General features: G+C 40.5%; 1 long non-coding RNA gene across 1 annotated transcript; it reads right to left on the bottom strand.

Annotated features, from left to right (window-relative positions):
* Nucleotides 1-1,676: 1,676 nt before the first annotated feature.
* Nucleotides 1,677-20,638, bottom strand: LOC122446837. The gene is made up of 5 exons (XR_006271003.1): nt 20,112-20,638; nt 16,148-16,222; nt 15,323-15,458; nt 12,873-12,999; nt 1,677-4,640 (listed from the first exon to the last, which is right to left on the bottom strand). It is a non-coding gene; the product is annotated as an uncharacterized LOC122446837 (long non-coding RNA).
* Between the last annotated feature and the right edge of the window lie 273 nt (nt 20,639-20,911).

Genomic DNA, 20,911 nt, shown 5'->3' with positions numbered 1-20,911 from the left:
GGAGGTGTGTCTGGTCCTTGTTGAGAGCTTCCTGCTGCTGTAGTTCTTCACATTCCTTTGAGCACTTCTTAGAGTGGCTGGGGGACAGGTCTAGTATCCACTGAGCAGAGCTTTTCTGAAAGACATCTACATGTAAGGGACACTGCAACACCGTGGTCACAAACATGAAGAGACTCGAGGGAGACAGCAGTCTCTGCTCTGCCAACATCTGCAGAGCTTCCAGGAGGGGATCCGCAAGCTGTGTTTCCTTAATCCCTCATGGATGTTTTTATTTAATGCCACAAATAAGGCCCAAAAGTGGCCTAAACTCCAAACCGTACCCCAGCTCGATGAAGTAAACAAAAGCTCCTGGGATAAATGAAACAAGCGGCTACTCACTTTGAAAGAGACCTCTTATTCTGGGCCTCACTGTGCTCTTGACCTGTCTTTTTTACATCTGACAGTCATTGGCTTTTTAATGAGATTTAGGATTACCTACTTTGCTCTGCCTCTGAAATTTTTGTCCCTCTGACTCATGTCCTCCTCTGTGGGCCCCTTCAGTCTGCCAGCTGGGCCCACATTGCTTGTACCCATGGTTCTGCTCCTACTTAGAACATGTACCTGTTCCCTCAGGCCCTGCTCCAGAGCAATGAGCCTGCAATGTTTTCAGCATCTACATACACCCTTTACCTAAAGGGTCTTTGAGACCTATAACCCTCTGGGCTGGACTGGCACCCAGCCCAGGGAGAGACCAGCTGCTCTGTAAAGGCTTTCATGGATTCAGCATAGTTAAGAGATAACTCATAGGGGCCATTCCCGCCTCTTTCCTCCTCCACAGGAGAACTCAGGACACACTTAAGAAGCTTCCTTCTCATTTCTTTAATGTTTCAGGAAACATACACAATGGACAAATCGCCTTGAGTTCATCTGCCTTTCTGTAGGAGGCAAAAGTTCAACGGAGGGATGCTCCCAGTTTACTGTGACTTCTGTTCTGCTGGAACCAGATACTGACATCTCCCGCCCAAAAAATCCAACAGCCTCACAATACTTGGGGAACAGGAAGCATGAATGCTCTTTGCAGGTGGCCCAACAAAGAAATGAGAAGCTATTATTTTCAAGTAGCCCAGAACTCTCAGACTCAGGATACTCAACACTTTTTTTAACGTGAAAAGTAGAAGAGACTGGCCATATCTCTCGCCCACTATTGCTTCCTATAAACTCTCTTTCCTGAGTTAGGACCCAAGTTAGAGGTTTCAAGACCTGGTTTCCCTGACTGTTGAAATTATGCCACTGGAAGGGGAAGAACATAGAACTTTCAAACCTGTTCACTGCAGCCCACCACTATGAGGACCTGCCCACCAGATATTAGCACCCTTACTACTAGCAACAAGACATCATCTTGGTAATTTGACTTTTCACCCTTCCTAATAAGCACATGTGGTACACAACTTGCAGTTTTTCAGTTGCACAATCAGAAACCTGTGACATCACAAAGCTCTGAGCAGCATGTGGGAAGCATCCTAGCAACCAGACCCAATAAGGTCAACGCTTCTCTGGGCTGGAGAAACGGCACAGATGGAGTGAAGCTGTCTCAGCTTAACCTTTTGTAATAAGTTTTGAGAATTCTACCCGGGCTAAATAACCAGAAGTTTCTGTTTGGTTTTTTTTTTATTTTTATTTTTTTCTGTTTGGTTTTATTTTTGTTTCAACCGTCAACCATATGCTACTGCATCAAAGCAGCCAGTCCCCATAGGTGGTAACACATAGTTTTTATCCATTCCACAAGGGTGGGATTGGCACGAGATGAAGGGATGCGGCTGGTTCTCTATTAGTGGCAGTGCCTTTCGGGAGATGTGGGCTGCCTCTTTCAGAAATGATGTTTTAATTGGAAAAAAAAAAAAAAAAACCCTTTCACCACCCTCACTATAGGTTTATGAAACTTCTTCCTAATCGTGTGATTTTGATAATCACAGATGAAATCCAAAGTAAAGCTCAATATCTTAGATGTCATGTCTTGTTAGAAATACAGGTGTGGAGGCAAGGCAATTCTTTTTCAGGCTAAACTGATGGCCTAGATACCTTTTTCTGTGCTGGGTCACAGTCCATTTCTTAAATTTACCTGACAAAATTCACTTGGGAAGTTTGTAAACAAGAAGACTCCTGTACCCCTATCTTGGTGACTGGTTCTGCAAGTCTGCAGAGAAGTGAGGGTACTGCCCCTTAAACAATGATCCCAGATGACTGATGTGATTATATGAGAGCAGAGCCTTCCTTCTTCCAGAGCTATGCTCTAACAAACAAGAGAGTCCCAAATTATGTTAACAGAAGACAAATCTGTGATACTTTGATTCTAGCTCTGGATTTAAATGCATTCAATCCTGACAATGAAGGAGAGTAATTCTCTGATCCTTGGATTTCTTTGATTTCCTTAATCAAGGGAAAATCCTTGATCGCAGAAAGAGGCAGTTCAAGCCCTTCTAGGGGCGGCATTTGTATCAGTAAATGAAACAAAACCAAACATTCTGTTCATCACAGAAATCATCAGTATAACATTTTAAACTTGAATTTGCGAAGTGAGGATACACATTCACTAATGTGCTCAGTCATAAATACATATGCACAAATCAACCTGCTTTTTTAGCTTTCCAACTGATCTCCAAGTCCTGATCTGATCTCCATATCCTGTTAATTCTGCCCACAGGAAAAGAAGAGCAGAGCAACGGGATTACACCAGCATTTGGAAAATAAAATCCTCCTGTGAAAATCCAGAGGTGTTGCCTTCTCCCTTATTCCATTTCTCAAAGAGAATAGCTCTGAAGCTCCTGGAAACTGGCTACAAATCAGGGATTACCATAGAGGGTTCATTAAGTAAATTATAGTATATATTCATTATTATGATGCAACCATTATGATGATACTTATAAATAACTGATAATGACATGGGAAAATACAATACAATGATCCATAAAAGAACAAAATGTATAGGCACGTAACAATATTACATAATTTCACCGATTACACATATATAATCACTTATGTGGAAACATGACTAAGGTGTAAGGTATAAAAATATTTCATTTTTTTAAAAGTAAATGGGCAACAAATAAGTTCCATAGTATTCTTTAGATTTTTTCTAGGTCTTTTCTATTATTAAATTTAATGCATCTTTATTATTTTTTAGAATAAAGCATGGCTTCCCTGGTAGCTCAGCAGTAAAGAATCCACATGCAATACAGGAGACCTGGGTTTGATCCCTGGGTAGGGAAGATCCCCTGGAGAAGGAAATGGCAATGCAATAGAGGGGGAAATTACTTCCATGTTAAAAATAATTTAAAGCATGTTAAGAAACATGGTTTGCCAATCATGGCTCTAGGATTTGAGCAGACTCGCTATGGGTGGGGACAGTTACCATTAGTAATAATCAGACTTGCTTCCAGGGTCATCAGGGAATGTTTTATTACCGATGCTACAAGGACCCTTGAGAATGTTCGGGAACACCTGGCACCATGTTCTGTTCCATGCAGTCAATCCAGGTCAGAACTCCAAGAGCAGAGGAGGCAAAGGAGCTGAAAAGATTACTTGATAGCCAGCTTAAAAAATAATGGTACTTTTTACAGTAGTCTTCAGGATACAGAAGAGTTTAAGGTTAAATGCCCTGTTATCCAGAGATGACAGAAACCAGCAGGCAAAAGTTACTGGAGGGTTCAGGTTTGAGATCAGCACAAAGAACAACTTACTATCTGAGCTCCTGAGGAGGGCAGCTTCCCAATCCTTCAGAGCTCAGTCTGACACTAGAGGGTCATCTGTCCAGGAGGCTGATGAAGGAATGGTCATCATCAGCACAAAAGCTGTGTTAAGTAACACACAAGCTTCCTACTCAGGTAGGGGACCCTAAGGTATCAGATATATGAAGCTGAGATTTTATTTGACCAGCCAAGCAGACAGACATGACTACTCCCATCATAAAGAGGAGAAAGTTGAGGCTCAGAGAACTGAATGCCCAAGTCATAGAGCTAGAGGGTAGTAGAACCACTAACTTTAAATCAATGCTGTGAGCAGCAGTATATGTACACAAATACCAGGGTATATGTATAAAGTCAGGATACCAATAACTCTACAAAGGATTCAGGAGATAGATCCTTGAGTGGTAAACAGGAAGGAGAAATGGCAACTTCTTCCTCAACCTTTGGCCTTCATGACAGCATTACAGCTTGCACCTTCTTGCTTCATCCAACACAATAGTTTTCTAGGAGAAAGAGAGAGTCATAGCAGAAGTCACAGTCAAATCCAAAGCTTTATTCTCTGAAAGGCTCTCTGAATTGCCTGAGACATGATCCACATAGCAGCCACACTTGTCGTGACTGGGTCTGAGGCTGGGACAGTAGCTGCTGAGGCAGGAAGGGAAAGGCTGTGAACTTCACCAAATAAAGACATGCTTGGGTGCTGAGTGAGAATATGAGCCACAAGGGAGCAGGAGCCTTCTGCCTCTGGTTCCAAGAAAACTCCTGTGCTCTTGGTTACAGGGCTCTTGAAGAAATACATGCATTCCTGTCAGAGAAAACCCAGCAGCACAGAAGAGGACTGGGCAGGAGGAGTGGTCTTTCTTATCCATGGTTTCTGGCCTTTGGCCCCTGATTGTAGTTGTTGTTGGTGTTGTTGCTCTGCCACAAAGAGACATCATCCCAAGAAAAAAAAAAAAAAAAACAGAGAGAGAGGAGAGAAAATGCTAGTAAAATAAAACTGGGAGCATTAGACTGGTTTTTATTTCTTCTTTCCATAAAATTGTCAAGGCATTAACATGGTACTCAGCATTCCGATTTCTATGACTGGCAATTTTACTCAAGTAAGTTCTAGGAAGAAGGGAAAATCATTCCAATGAATGTTTATTGAGTACATACCATGAAAGAAGCACTCTGCTAGAACATTTCCACGTGTTGAATCATGTTAGCCTTGTAAAGATCTTCTGAAGTGGCTGGTATCACTGTGCTTACTTTACAGATATAGAAATATACAGAGAAATGGCACTAACTTGTTTGACGTATTATTCTTATAGACCAGGTGCAGAAACTGAATGCTTAAGGAAGGTTGTGAGACTTGCACCCAGATTCCACAACAAATGCAGGACAAATCTGAACTAAAACTCCAATCTTCTGAATCAGGCTGATGATTTTCTCCTCACCTAAAAAAATATCCTGGACTAGTGCTCACAAAGCATGACCATGAGTATCTTATGAAACTTCCTGGCTCATAGAAATTTCCTGAGTAACCCTCTTAAATATCAACATATATAGTTGAACCAAAATTTCCCTGGACATGTACAGTGAGTCAGACCCTCACTCCGTCAGATGCTCTCATGGCTGACTTGTGAAATGGTATTTTTATCTCCTTTTTAATGGAATATAAGTGCCATATTTGAGGTCTCAGAGCCAGTTCGTAGCAAAGAAGGAATGTGAAGCAAGTCTTCTGACCCTCAGCCCACGTCTCTCCACTTTACATCTCAGATTAACTTCCCAAATGGAAGAGAGTTCTTGAAACAACACAACAGCTAAAACCATTTAAACTTGAATCTCAGCCACTTTGACCTTAATAGCATGCTTTAAAAATTTTCTCTAAATGTCTTAGCCTTTAATAATTAATTAAATTGAGCTCATAAACAGGGTAATCCTGACTTTACTATAATGAGGTGCTTTATTCTCCCTCATATAATTTTACTGATAACTGCGATCACTTTCAACCAAAGTAATGCCCTTCTCAAGGAAGAGAGTTGACATCTCTAAGGTTTGGTCTATATGTTACCTTCTCACAATGAGGAACCCAAAACCACGAGATCAGGTTAAAACAGGTAAAGGCAAATCTTCCCAAAAAGAAAAGACAGATTCATTTTAAAATCAAAATTAGTCTTTGGGGATACAGAAAGAAATATATCTACATCTCTACAGAGAATGGCTATGTATCACTAAGCAGCCAATATGGTAGGAATGAACTCTGCTGGCCCTTATGAATTAGCAATTTTACAGAGATGCTTTCAGTGAAGCTCTGAAGTCAGAAACATGAGGATCTATAACACCAAGAGACTGTGAAACAGCAGTGTTTCCAGAACTGAACTTGAGCAGGAAGACAAGCAATCATGCTAGAAGGGCAGGGAGTTCACCAGACAAGAGACCCGAGGGATACAGAAGTGCCAACTCTTGAAGCAACCTCATCATACATTCGGAAATGGAAAATAATACCTCCTTAGATTCTGTTACTAGAGATCAATGAAAGAATGTCCCTGCCATTACATAAATAGCCCTAATACTTTTAGTTGACTATTGCAATTAAAAGAAATCTACCAAATTCAATCAAAAGTTGTGTTTTCTACAGAGTCAGCTAGGCTAGCTTCTTAATTAGGTTACTCCATTAACCAACTTCATAACTTCTAGAGGGAATGGAACATTAGAATTTGTTGCTCTGATGCATTGGCCAAATCCTGAACAACCACACATTCTCTATGCTCTTTATACGTAATTTCTTACATCCTCTCAATCTCTCCATCAAGACCCCATTCCAAACTCAGGTTCTCTCTTGACATGCTTAAATGAAGGACAACTTTGAGGAAGCAAAATGTGAGAGAAGAAAATAACAATCAAGCAGCAGGCTTCATTCTTCACTTATTTATCAATTCATTATAAATTTATAAATACACCTCTCACTTCATAATATCCCTAGGAAACTTGTTGGTGGAGAGGACTGACTTATAACTTATTGCAAGGGGGCAGAGGGATTTGAATGGCTCCCCAATTTTATATTTTATATAAAAACCCTCTTTGCCATGGAATTAGCATGTGCATCTTACAGCCTTTATGAGAATTCAGTCATATGAGGATATTTCAAGAAAGGGTGGGTAAGCAACAAAAATGATTCCATTAGCAGCAAACTTGGAGGATATACAGCCTGCTGAATAATCTCTGGTTAGGTTGCACCAACTCAGTTCTCTTAACTCATTTAAGGTTTGAAGCAGCTTAGACTCATATACTTTCCCTGGCCTTCTGAATTAATAACATACACCTTATTCAGGAGGCTTCCAAGACGTGGTCACGTGATACAATGAATCTGAAGTGGCATCTCACCTCTCTGCTTACATGAGATGATGATGAGCTTAAAGTGAACCTCAGTGGGGTCACCAACCTTGGGAACAGCTTTGCTTATGAAAGATCCTTAATTTTGTTCAGAATGGACTTGCAGGAAGCCACATGTGATTTGTATTTGTGGCCTGGATGAACTTTTTAGGGAAACACGTAGTATTTACATTCAGCACACAGGACTCGATTAACCAACAAAAGATTGAAGGCTTAACCAAGCAATGGATGTTCCTTCATAGAAGAAGCTTCTGTATGGCCACTGTTGATCTAAAATCCTACACTGAGGACAGAGGTTAGAGCAACGTGTAAGCAAGTATAGCCAAGCTGAAGTCCTGTGTGCACCTGTGTGAATGCATACACACACACACAGACACAAATTTACAATCAGAGTAGGGCAGACTTTCTTTCCCTAATTGGCAACCCCATATCCTGCACCACTTATTTGTCCACTCTCACTATATATATATATATATATACATATATATATATACACACACACACACACACACACACAATATATACTATATATATAATACTACACACACATACTGTCAATAGCCACCCAACTACCGTAGCTGGAAACATGGCCATTGCCTTCTTTGGCTCTCTCTCTTCCCACCAGCCTTCCTAGATCCCCCACAGTTACTGGCTGTGTAGGCTAAAATTTGTATCAAATCTTTCTATACTCACCCATCTTTATAAGTAATATGCTAATTCTGATCACTATAACTTCGTGCCTAGATTGTCCTTCTAACTGTTCTCCTTGCCTTCATTCTAAGAGATTTATATGTCCAGTTTGCTTCACAACACATTTGCTGAATTCTGAGGATGTACAAGAACACAAAGAGTCAATCCTGCCATCTCACGGTGCTTAGAAAACAAGACCCATCCAGAGGAGGGGGAGGCAAGGACCCAGTATAGGGGACTGATTAAAGTCCTACAAAGAAGGGTGAATTGATAAGGAGAATCTAAATCATATTTCACAATGTCCTAATATTGGGCAAAGCTAGAGTCTGAGGACCAGCCTGGATGGTTGGCAGAAAACTACAGTTCCTTAGCTAAAAGAAAAACTAGCAGTTATTTTTCACATTGCTTGAGTGATGAGGTTGGAAGTTTAGTGGACACCAAACCATCACAATTTTCCACACCCTCCCAAAAGGGGGAAGAGAGTAGTACAAAGCTAAGTTGAACATCCATGATGAGAAATGAATTTCTAGCTCTTTTCCTAAGCTTAAGACACTAGAAACACCAACACTTCAATAGAATATAGAGAATCACATCATGGCAGCAAGGAATAACCAAAAAAGACTGACTTTTGCCAAAGCTGAAATCCAGATAAAACCTAGATCAGTCTCTCGTAAACTGAGGTGGTCAACTCCCAACCCTATGATCCTAAAAGACAAAAAGACAAATTCTCTTTTGGAAGACAGTATTATTTGTATTCTCTGTGATTCTTTTCTATGCTAGCTGGCATACAATGGCATACAACAGAAGATTGCTAAACATGTGAAGATGATGAAACCATATATTAATATAATATTAATACAAGGAAAACTAACAAATGGATCTGAATAGAGTCCAGAAAGACACCTGACAAATTTACAGTCCACAAATTTGTAACAAAGATCACTATGCAAACCAGTGGAAAAAGAATAATCTTGCTAATGAATAATCCCGTGTCAACTGTATAGCCATAGTGAAAAATCATGTATTCGTGCACCTTCAGTATTACATATCATATACAAAAATCAAGATGATCACAAATCAAGCTGTGAATGGTACAGTCTAATAAATATTTAATAAGAAAATTTAATAGGAAAATGTTTTGATGAGTCTGATGTAGGCTGGTTTCCTTAACTCAGAAGTTTTGAACAGTAACAATTATATAGAAGTAGACTGCAATTAAAAACTTTTGCACAATACAAGAAGGCACTAAGATAGTGAAAATATAAATAACATAGTAGGAATATATATAAATGTATACATGACACATGTTGAAGCCCAATTAGATATATCACAAATATAACAAACACCCAAACTTCCAAATATCAGTAAAATAAAGACAGGTAAAATAACAGAATAAAAGTCAAAATATTTGAATAAACAAACAAACAAAATGAAAGCAAACTAAGCTACAGAGAACAAATAGAGTGTTACCAGAGGGAAGGGGGTTGGAGGTAGGGAGGAACAAAGGAAGGGATTAAGAGGTACAAACCTCAAGCTATGAAATAAATAAGCTACAGTGATATAATTAACACACAGCATCAGAAATATCATCAATAACACTATAATAACTTTGTATGAGGACACATGGTTACTAGACTTGTCATGGTGATCATTTTATAATGTATGTAAATGTCAAATCACTCTGTAGTACCCCTGAAAGTAACATAATATTGTATGTCAACTATACTTCAAAAACTAACACTTAATTCAAAGAAAATAGCTAAATGAATAATGGATTCTAGTAGTAAACTGGGAAATACTTATCAAAACTAGTACATGACAATATTTCATAATTAAAGGATAGATAACATGAATAAGGTAGAAAATATCAAGTGGTAATATATGTGCAGTAATCAAATTACTCATTCACTGCTGATGAGAGTATAAACTGAGATAATGACTTTGGAAAAATATGTAGCATATCTACCAAAGCTGAACACAACTATCCTGAGAACTGGAGACATGTCTGTATGTTCACCAAAAGACACATATGAGAATAAATCTCAAATTATATGGCTCAAATAATTCACATATAAATAGAATTTATAAGAAATTAAAAAACATAACACTGAACTAAATAGCCAGATATAAAAAGGACACAGAACTGGATTCCATTTATATAAACATTATGAAGTATAAAACCAATTGAAACCAACCTATGCTATTTGAAGTCACATCACAGGTTACCCTAGGGGAGGAATCTGACCAGGACAGGTATCAGTGGGGTGGGGCCTCTGGAGCGCTGTAACAACAGGAGTGCTGGCTACACTCATATGTGGGGGGTGTGTGTTCATTTGTGAAAATCCTACAAGCAGTGCAATGATAATTTGGCACTTTTTAATGTCTGGTGAAAATGAAAGTCGCTCAGTCATGTCTGACTCTTTGTAACCCCCATGGACTGTGGCCTGCCAGGCTCCTCTGTCCATGGAATTCTCCAGGCAAGAATAATGGAGTGGGTAGCCATTCCTTTCTCCAGGGCATCTTCCCACCCCAGGGATCGAACACAGGTCTCCCACATTGCAGGCAGATTCTTTACCAGCTGAGCTATAAGGAAGCCCTTTTAATGTACAGTTACCTTAAAAAAATTAAAATATCCATAGTAGGAAGAATAAATGGACAGGAGTCTTTGGGAAAAAAAAAATTAAAGTCTAACATGAGTTAACTTTATTCTTTCAGAGCAGCTCTGAGAAAGCTGTTAAGATAAAAATCATGAGCTATGCATTAAACTAATTTAGGTACCCAATCCCTCACATTTGCATGTATATATTAAGTTAACCGTGGATATGGTGTTATCATTCCCTCTCTCAAATATCACATTACCTAGGGAAACAATATTGCACTAACAGAAAATGACTACTGACTTGTCATAATCACCTCGACAACCACACTGATTCAGGCCACATTCCCAAGAAAATGACAGCATCACCCATTTCTATCCGGTACAGAAGAAGCAACACAACAAATATGAAGGGGAAACTGTCACAACTATGCTAGTGGAATTCTACTCTGAAGAGATAAGAGCAATGTTTAACATTTAAGGCAAGTCTTAATCTTTTGGGAGCTCAGATTCCTTGGTTTAGTCATCATGTCTCTGACATGTCTGAGACAAGATGCATAAAAGGAAAACGGAAACCAAACATTATATTTAAAGACTGTTAGTCAGAGTTCCAAATGGCATGGAGATGGAGGAGACTAGAAAGGAAGAATGACATCACATATTGTTACATGTACTAAGAAACATGAAGGTGGACCTAATTCTCTTAAGAAAGAAGGGAAAAGGAGTACAGATTGTCTCTCCTCCTCCCAAACATCCCTGGCTTGGCAAATTCCTAATCCTATATAAATAAAGGCCAGCTCCTCAATTACTTGTAAAATCACTTTTTCCCTCTGCCAGGAGGATGAGTTGACTATCCACCCATTCGTATCCTCATAGAACTTTTAAAAATTCTTATTATATTTATTATGCATTTAAAATTCTAAATAGTGATTTTTCTGTTTGTGCAAATATCTATTCCTACTAGTATGTGCAACCTCAAGGGAAAAGGCTACATCTTAGCATGTAGCACAATCACTTAAGATGTTCTAATAGCTTTACTACAAAAGCAATACTTACACATGGCAAAAATTCAAAATAGTACAGACAAAAATAAAAGGAATGGTTAAAAATTCCCTCACATGATCTAGACCAGTGGGCAGCAAACTGTTCTTGTAAGGGTCCAGACAGAAAATATTTTAGGTGCTTCAGGACATATGGTCTCTGTTACGACTACTTAACTCTGCTGTTGTATCACAGATCACAAAAACAGATGATATGTAAAAATGAATGAATGGGGTTTTTTCCCAATAAAAATTATATGAAAGTATAAGTTTATTTTATGAAAGTAAGATTTAACTATAAAGCAGTAATACACAAGATGATGTGCTTCTCCCTAAGAAAAACAATATAAATAATTTTGAAAATATAGGAAATTTATAAATATACCTACATATATATGGTCAGGGTTTCCCAGATGGTGCCAGTGGTAAGGAACCTGTCTGCCAATGCAGGAGACATTAGAGACTCAGGTTCAATCCCTGGGTCGGGAAAATATGGGCATGGCAACTCAGTCCAGTATTCTAGCCTGGAGATTCCCCATGGACAGAAGAGCCTGGTGGGCTACAGTCTATAGGGTCACAAAGAGTCAGACATGACTGAAGTGACATAGCACACACGCATGCACGCATATATGGTCAACTGTTTACCAAGAATGTTACAAAGACAAATTCAAAGGGTAAAGGATGGTCCCTTAAATGCGGGGGCCTGTGGAGAAAGCTGAGCACCAAAAAATTGATGCTTTTGAACTGCGGTGTTGGGGAAGACTCTTGAGAGTCCCTTGAACTGCAAGGAGATCCAACCAGTCCATCCTAAAGGAGATCAGTCCTGGGTGTTCGTTGGAAGGACTGATGCTAAAGCTCAAACTCCAGTACCACCTGATGTGAAGAACTGACTTATTGGAAAAGACCCTGATGCTGGGAGGGTTTGGGGGCAGGAGGAGAAGGGGACGACAGAGGATGAGATGGCTGGATGGCATCACCAACTCGATGGACATGAGTTTGAGTAAACTCCGGGAGCTGGTGCTGGACAGGGTGGCCTGGCGTGCTGTGATTCATGGGGTCGCAAAGAGTCGGACACAGCTGAGCGACTGAACGGAACTGAGTTGAACTGAGGATCATACCTGAAGGTAGTTTTGTTGTCAGTGAGCAAGCCCATGGCTGTCCAGTTCAAAATCCCTCCAACCACTGGGCAAAATTCAGGACAGGTCAGGTGGAAATTAGAGACAGCATTTCTAAGCCAGGGTGACAAACGCCCTTTTCATAATTCTAACTGAAAGTGGTGGAAAGTAAAGAACTAAACCAGAGAAAGATGTTTTACTTTATCTAAACAGGCAAACCCTGGATTAGATGGACCATGAGTTTGGATTCCCATATCCTCTGTCATCTGAGTTAGGGAAGGTGACCAGAACCCTCAAACCTTTGACTCTGGGCAAAGTATGATACACCAATTACCTGATAACTTAACTCAGTAGCAGTATCTTAAGGTGAGTGTCCATGGTGTCTGTACTACTTCTTTAGGATCAGCAGCCAGCAAGGAGAAAGCAAATGACAGCTTCTGTACATCTTCCTGGGTAACAAGCTAGAGACAAAACACATTAGTGATGTTACATGAATTATTCGCAGGGATAAATGGAGGTCATGAAAGGAATAAAACAGGTCAGCAATCTGAGAACATGGTGACTTGGAAAGGAGCACACTTAAGATTTTTCCCCTCATGCCAAAGGGTCTCCCTATCATCACTCTAAACTGACTTATAAATTCTCTAAGCAACCCCCAAATAAACCCATCTATGGGGTGGTGTGATCCAGCAGAAAGAGCTTTAGAGTCAAAGTCAGAACAAAACTTAAATCCCTGATCTGTCACTCTGTAAGTAACTTACTGCAGGTTTCTTAACTCCTCTGAGCCTCAGTTTTCACAGGGTTAGAACAAAGACAACACCAACTTCACAGGATTGTTGTGAGGTTTCAATTAAATAACACAGTGATATTCTGCAATGTTATTACAGAGAATTGCTCAAAAGGTGTGGCGATTTATATCACTGTTGCTAAAATTCAGCTTCTGTTATCATGTGATAGCATACTGTTCTGAAAAACCTCTCTGCCTTGTCCCCAAACCCCAGCCTTGATTAGTCACAAGGGCAAAAGAAGGGATCGATGACTCATTTACAATGGTGGGAACAGTTATATCAACAGGCAATGGCACCTCACTTGGAATACATCTTGTCAATGATGGGCATGGACACTTTTTAAGGGCTTATAATGACCCACAAATCAACCCAGACCAGGAAAACTGATCTAAAGCCCAACATGTGTAATTTGTATAGGTTCTTCTCAAACCCAGGAGCTCGGTGTCCAATCTCCATGCTTCTCTCCAACCACTGAGGTCCCTGACAGACAGTGCAGGCTACAGTCAAAACAAAAGTTCTCTCTCCAATCTGTGGCAAAAAAAAAGCGTGAGCAAGTCGAGGGATCAGTGGAATGCTGGGTCCAAAATTTTAGCCCCTCTTCCTCCAGTAACTGAAGTGTAAATCACAGGGCAAAGTTCCTATTTCATCTCCCACAAAATGTAGATATAAAGATATCTATCCTTCTGATCTCTCAGGACTATGATGAGAACAAAACTGAAGTGATGGGACAAAATTCTTCAAAAGTGAGTCATTTTGAACAGTGCAAAGGTACATTACTGATCCAAGGTAGTACTATAAAAACATTCAGCAGATCTCAGCAGAGAGAGAGACATGAGCCCATTTAAGCACATTTAAAAGTTCACACCAGAGCATTTAGGTCCTTTTATTCCTACCTACATTTTAGAATAAGCTCTATTCTTTCAGTATACACCTTACATGGTAGGATTTCACTTTTGTTTCTTGTCAAGCTTTTAACTATTGCCTCAATCTGACCTGCAGACTCAAGCCTGCCCTCTACAGTAACCATTACATTCTGAGGAGTCTGGGTCCTCCTCACATTGGCCAAGCTTCATTTAGGCCATCATCGTTGGCTACTGTGCAGACACTGTTTGACAAATTTCCCTGGTGGAAACAAGGATGCAGTCTGCATACTTTCTAGAGGTGAAGGAAAATAATTAAGATTCACATAAAGGTAGGTCACATCTGTATATAAATGTAAAAACATAAAGTGGCACTTTGGGCAGCTTGGCTGAGGATGTCTCTGATACAGTTTACTAAATAAATGACAGTCTTTTATTTTTTGAAAACTGCACTTGAGAAATGTCATGATAAAAAAAAGCAACGACATCCAAGGTGAGATTTAAATGTGCAAATAAAGGGCAATCAAATTTCTAAGGGATGGCATATTTTTCCTTTTCTTGGCATAGATTTTTTAGTTTCTCATTTGGCAAGCCTTATATCTATAATTAGGGCTTCTCTGATAGCTCAGTTGGTAAAGAATCTACCTGCAATGCAGGAGACCCCAGTTTGATTCCTGGGTCAGGAAGACCTGCTGGAGAAGGGATAGGCTATTCACCCCAGTATTCTTTGGTTTCCCTTGTGGCTCAGCTGGTAAAGAATCCGCCTGCAATGTGGGAGACCTGGGTCGGATCCCTGGGTTGGGAAGATTCCCTGGAGAAGGGAAAGGCTACCCACTCCAGTATTCTGGCCTGGAGAATTCCATGGACTATACAATCCATGGGGTCGCAAAGAGTCAGATACAACTGAGCGACTTTCACTTCACTTATCATATCTATAATAATTCAAAAGTGATGTCACAGATTAAATTTTAATCTCTTTCCTCTCCACATTAGCTCTTGCAGTTCTTTTGCCTACCACTATGGATTGTCATCTCAAAACTCCCCTTTTAAAGTTCTCAGTACTATTCACGGCCCAGTGCAAGCACCACCCTTGCTCCAGCCCTCATGTTCACCCCAGCCAGAGGGCTCCACCTCACATTTACTTCTTGAGCAGTTCTGTCCTCAGATGACAGGCATCTTCTACTGCCTTATACACATGTTCATAACTTTTGGTACCAGTTCACATACACCTCCTAGTCAGTGTCTGGAACATACTAGGTGCTCAGCAAATATCTGTAGAATTAAAAGTTGATAAGATAATGTATATAAGGTTGTTAGCTTGTCCCTGGCACACAGATTTTGCTCCTTGAATGTTAGCAATTATTAACACCATAGATAAAGACATGTATTTTGTACCCAGTTCTATTGTACTCATAACTCTAAAAATGTGAATCATTCCCAGGTCAATATTTAGTTTAATTAAATTGACAAAATTTAATCTAGATGGTACTAGCAAATTTCAAAAAGGCATTTTAATTTATACTCTTAAATTATGTGTTTTGTAGCTACAGATTTCACATTTACCAACACAAAGATAATGTAAAACAAACTACTACACCTTTATATCTTACTTCAAATACCAGTACCCGATTTAAATAGTGGCATTCAAATCTGTTGAATTTTTATAAACACATATGTATAAAAACAGCAGAGACACACCTAATCATGTAAAATATAAGATTTGCTCACTCTCAAGTCAAGGGCATAGATCAATAAGCCATCTTTATTTCCCCAGAGCTTGACTCACAAATACAAAATGTTCAACACTCTCAAGTTGAAGATACTAAAACATTGTGTCAGACCTGAGTGAAATGTAAGAGAAACAATCAACAATGTATCCTCAAAAAGCATAAAGCAGACAATCTCCCTACTTTAAAGATAGCTAGTAAGAAGATCTGAGATTAAAACCAAAGTCCATCTACCTCCACATATGCTTTGTTTTATTCAGTAGCATCTTGCCTTCCAGACCACATTATATTTGCATTCTTCATCAGGACCTGATGGGAAAAGTAAAAATATAAGTTTGCTAAAGATAATCACCTCTATTAAAATTAAAAAGGTCAAGTGAAAACATCTTACAGAAATGATCACCAAACCCAGTTTTCAAAGTCAATGTAAAATAAAACTAGATCCTGTTAACTCAAAAATGTATTAAACAAGACCAGATACCAAAATTTGCCAATGACCTTATGCTCAATAAATCATCCAAATGTTCATTTTAAGATCCTCTAAAGATGAAGATGAAAGTTGGGAAACAACGCAGTCTCTATTGGAGCTAAAGAATGAAATGTACCAGCACATGTTAACAACATTCCTTTTTCTCAAAGATAGAGAGCTCCCATAATCAGGATTTACCGCTTCTCATCCTTCTCTGAAATCAACTCAAGATGAATAATTTTATAATCTTAAAAGGTTCTGATTTCCAAGTTTTACTGTAAGTTAAAATTTGTAAGACAGGAATAGATTTTGGAATCAGATTCAAACAGGTATGTTCTGTTCTACACCCCCATAACACCTTAGCCAAGTCACTTATCCTTTCTGAACCTGTTTGCTGATTTGTGCAATGGGAGTGAGAATTTGACTCCTACAAAACTAGTATGAAAACTAATGATGACAATAAGGCATTTTACCAAAGAAAAAACCCCAAAGAAAAATGACCCAGCTTAATTACCAAGGTTGTGTGGATACATCTCAGGTCTAAAAATATCTGAGGAAAAAGACAGGAATGTCAAACAGTCAGACAGTCATGCAGCATTTGATACAAGTAGCATTAACACCATCGTAATAATATAATTTAAATAGCATATTGCAGATGACTGTTTTTGAGAGACACTGATATTAAGAAAGAGACAGGAGGATGAGAAACCAAAGTATTTGAATCATATTCGGCATAACATGTGAGAAAGAGATATTAATGCTTACTACTACCTAATAAGAATTTCACAAGGATTAATCAGCTAATGCTGGTTAGCTTTTTGGAACTAAGTGGAAGAAAAAACATACACACACACACACCACAAGGCAGCAGATTTCATCATAAAAATCAGATCATGTACAAAATAAGTTGCAAAGAAGCAACATGTTCTTGCTCCTGATAAACTATTTGCACTTAGCATTCTTGAAGTCACAGGATTCCTTCATTTGGTTCAGATCATGCAAAGACTTCCATCAAGAAAGGCTGTCCTGTATGACAAGATGTTAATATCAGTGCCTGGATTTAAAGAATGACTCTCAAATTTGGGGAATTACTCTGAACACACATAAATTACACTCAAAGAATAGGGAAAAGTCTCACTGAGTGCACAGCAAAAACTACATCTACCAAAGGCTGCCCCAAGAGCATCAGCAAAAAGCACAGGAAGGAGATGGGAAGAATAAGGAGGGAGGCGAAGAAGTCACTCAGAATTCTAGCCAAGTTATAATGGGCAGTCCATAATTACCATAAATTAATATCTTTTAATTCAGGTGTTATTATAATTGTTAGTCTATCTTAGCCTTGGCATTTAGTTAAAGATCAGCCAGGTCCAAAAGATGTGTGGTGCCTGCATCCCACCTCTTTCTGGGGGAGGAAGTGTAAGTGACAAATTTTGAATTTGACTTTCTCTTCCTATTTAGGGTTGATGAACTGTTCCTTTAAATGATATGAAAGAACAAAGTGTTAGGAATGGCAGTGACACACATGTGTATATGATTTTACAGTAACAATGCCCTTTTCACCTGTATCAAGATACAAGATTCTGTCAACTAATCCTGATTGGCACTGACCTCACTTTACAGATGAAGAAATTCAAACTCAACAAATTATTATTCAGAGTTGCCAAACATGTGTGATAAACAGAACCAGAACTCAAATCTCCATTCTTGCTTTTCATGTCAAGTCACCTTCATCCAAGAAGTTTCCTTTGATTTCCCATATTCCAATTTACAAAAATAATAACATTAAATGTTACTGTCTCCATAATGCTCAGATAAATTTGGCTAGATGAAACTGATTAGCTCTGTTATTGAGGACATATACATACATACTAAAAAAGGGGTGTGTGTGTGTATATGTGTGGGGAGGTATGTGTGTAAGGAGTTGGCGTTAAGAAAATGAAGACTTCAGACAAGAGAGAAAGCTCACTAATTAGAAAATTATGGGTGCTCCAACATTAATAATCACCACCCCTATTACTTACTACAATAAGTAGCCTTAGTGGACTATCTATATGTCACCCATCCATGATTTCACCCACAATGTCATTATATAGCTAGTAAGCATAAACATATAGGCACGCATGCAACAGACACACACACACACACAACCTGACAATATATTTCAGTCATTTCTTAAATGAACAAGCATCTGATTTCTCAGAGATATGTTTTTTACTCTTTTATTCTGAATCAACTAATTGAAGAAGTGCAGAAGTTTTAAAAATTCAAATTTAAATGGGATGAATAATTTTAATGATAATGATGTTAAAGCTGTGATTATTAAAGAAGGGTTTGAGGGCAAAGATCTCCAGGCGACTGATGAAGAGAATCGCTGTTGCAATTATTTTGGCAAACTTATACATGAGCAACCTACAAACCAGAAGCTGTGTCCTTAATGCTAGACATTAGGCAGGTAAACGCACTTGGGATGGTGCTGTGAATACTGAGTGCTGATATCATGATTTGCATCAATACTATCTATACCTATGTACCAACATAATTCCTAAAGAGCAGGTATTTATTTTAAAATGTTCAAACTTATTTCAAAGCTAACAATGAGTATAAGTCTATGCCATGTCTCTGGGGAGGTTTCTGGAAATTCTATCACATATGGAGACATGGTAGAAGTAACTGGGCTGGATAATCTGTGTATATTTCAGAGCAAACTCTCAAACTCTTGCTTGAATCCCCTCTTAACTATGTATGCATTTACTTTTTGTCTATTCTTGGTTGTAATTTTTCAAATTTCTTTCCGGTGGCCTAGTGAACTTTCACACACTTTTTAAATGGTCTCTAATCATTACCAGAAAAGCTGTTGTTTTACTATTTCTGCCAACAAGAATTTCCCAGTTCACTGTTAAATTGAAGAGATTGAAGACAGATTGAAGAGCTGCAGATTTATTACTGCAGCTCTAAAACCTCTCCTGGCATGGCCCCAAATCACTAACTTTCACGCTGAATGACCTCATTGTGTCCAGCAGAGCCCACCACACACCCTCTGCCCCTAAGTACCAGTCTCCTACAATCTATCAATCTCTTTCACCTTATAAGGAAAGGGCAGTACTTCCCAGAGCGTGCTCTTCACTATGGCAGGTCAGGCAATGGGGGAGATCAAGGGTTGTTATCAGAGAGGGTGTTGATGTTTCCAGGACTAGATCACACTGGACAACAAACAATAACTCACAAATTGCGAAGCTCCAGCTCTACACATGCATACACACACACACACACACACACACACACAGGGCCTTTAGAACGTAATACAGGCTCTCTGTAACTTGCATCCATAGCAGTTCTCATCCACTTTAAACTTAACTAGAGACATCAGTAAGCTTGGAGCAAGTAAAAGGGAAATCACTTCAGGGAAACATCAGACTACCCTAAAAGTTAACCCTATGACCCCCAATATCCCACTCTTTGCCTGGTCTTAAACTCCACTGACCACTGTGACAAGAAGTAGGATTCACACGCTAACTTGGCATTTCCCCTCAGGGCGGGTGCCTGGAGAAAGAGATGGAAGTCCCTGAGGGAGGGATGCACCTCCTCTGGAAGGGGGGCAGAGGCTCTATGTTGCACACTTCCCAGATCAGAAGGCTCCTACGGGCTTCTCCGCCCGCCCCTGCAGCCGGCTTTAACGCCCACCTCCCCGCACCCTTCACTCTGTGACCCGCCCCCCAACACTTGACTCACCCGGCTGGCGGCCTGGACAGCGGAGCTGCCTCTCTGCAGCGGGGTCCCTGGCGCCGCCACCGCGCTGTCAGCCTCGCTCCTCCATCCGGGCAGCCTGTGGCTTCTTCTCACGCTCGCTCTAGAGTCTCCGCTCCCGCCGCCCAAAGTCCCCGGGTCTTGTACCCCTGCTCCATCTGCTCCTGCTCCCCTTGCCCCGCTCCGGGACGGGGAGGCGGGGCCAGGAGCCCGTACTCGCAGCGACCGGTGAGAGGACCCCGGGGAAGGAACTCTGGTACCACAGGACCCAGCAGAGCCGCCGCCTCAGGCGCCCGCGTCGCAGATGACCGAGAACCCCGCACCGGCTAGGAGCGCGCTTAACTGGGATGAGGAGCCGCCTCCTCGCCAACTTTTCGCGTCGCGGGAGCGGATAGGAGCGGAGTGGGGGATCCCGGAGGCGAGGCGGCGGCGCGGGTCTCTCCGTTGGCCGGTTGCAGGGGCCAGGCGCTCAGGACCTCAACTCCAGACAAGTTGGGCCGCTGTGGGGGCGGGCCGAGGCGTCGCGGGTAGGTGGCGGCGGGCGAGGAGCGAAGCGCCGCCACGCGGGCTGGAGTCTCGCGATACCACCAGGGCGCAACCGCCCGCGGAGCCCTCGCGTGGGGCCAGCAAGGGCGGGGCCCGCGCACCGAGAGCGCATCAGCTGCGAGTGCTGGCACTCCCAGCCGCTCTCCGCACCCTCCGCTCGCTGTTTCTTTGACTCTGTAAAGGGGCATTTGATCTAAACCGCAGCACAGGCAATGTGTCTTGGTCTGGGAGAGATGCCA

Source organism: Cervus canadensis, chromosome 8, assembly GCF_019320065.1.
Source record: "Cervus canadensis isolate Bull #8, Minnesota chromosome 8, ASM1932006v1, whole genome shotgun sequence".
NCBI lineage: Eukaryota > Metazoa > Chordata > Mammalia > Artiodactyla > Cervidae > Cervus > Cervus canadensis.
Note: the sequence above shows the minus strand (reverse complement) of the source record. Positions and strands in the feature narration are given on the sequence as shown.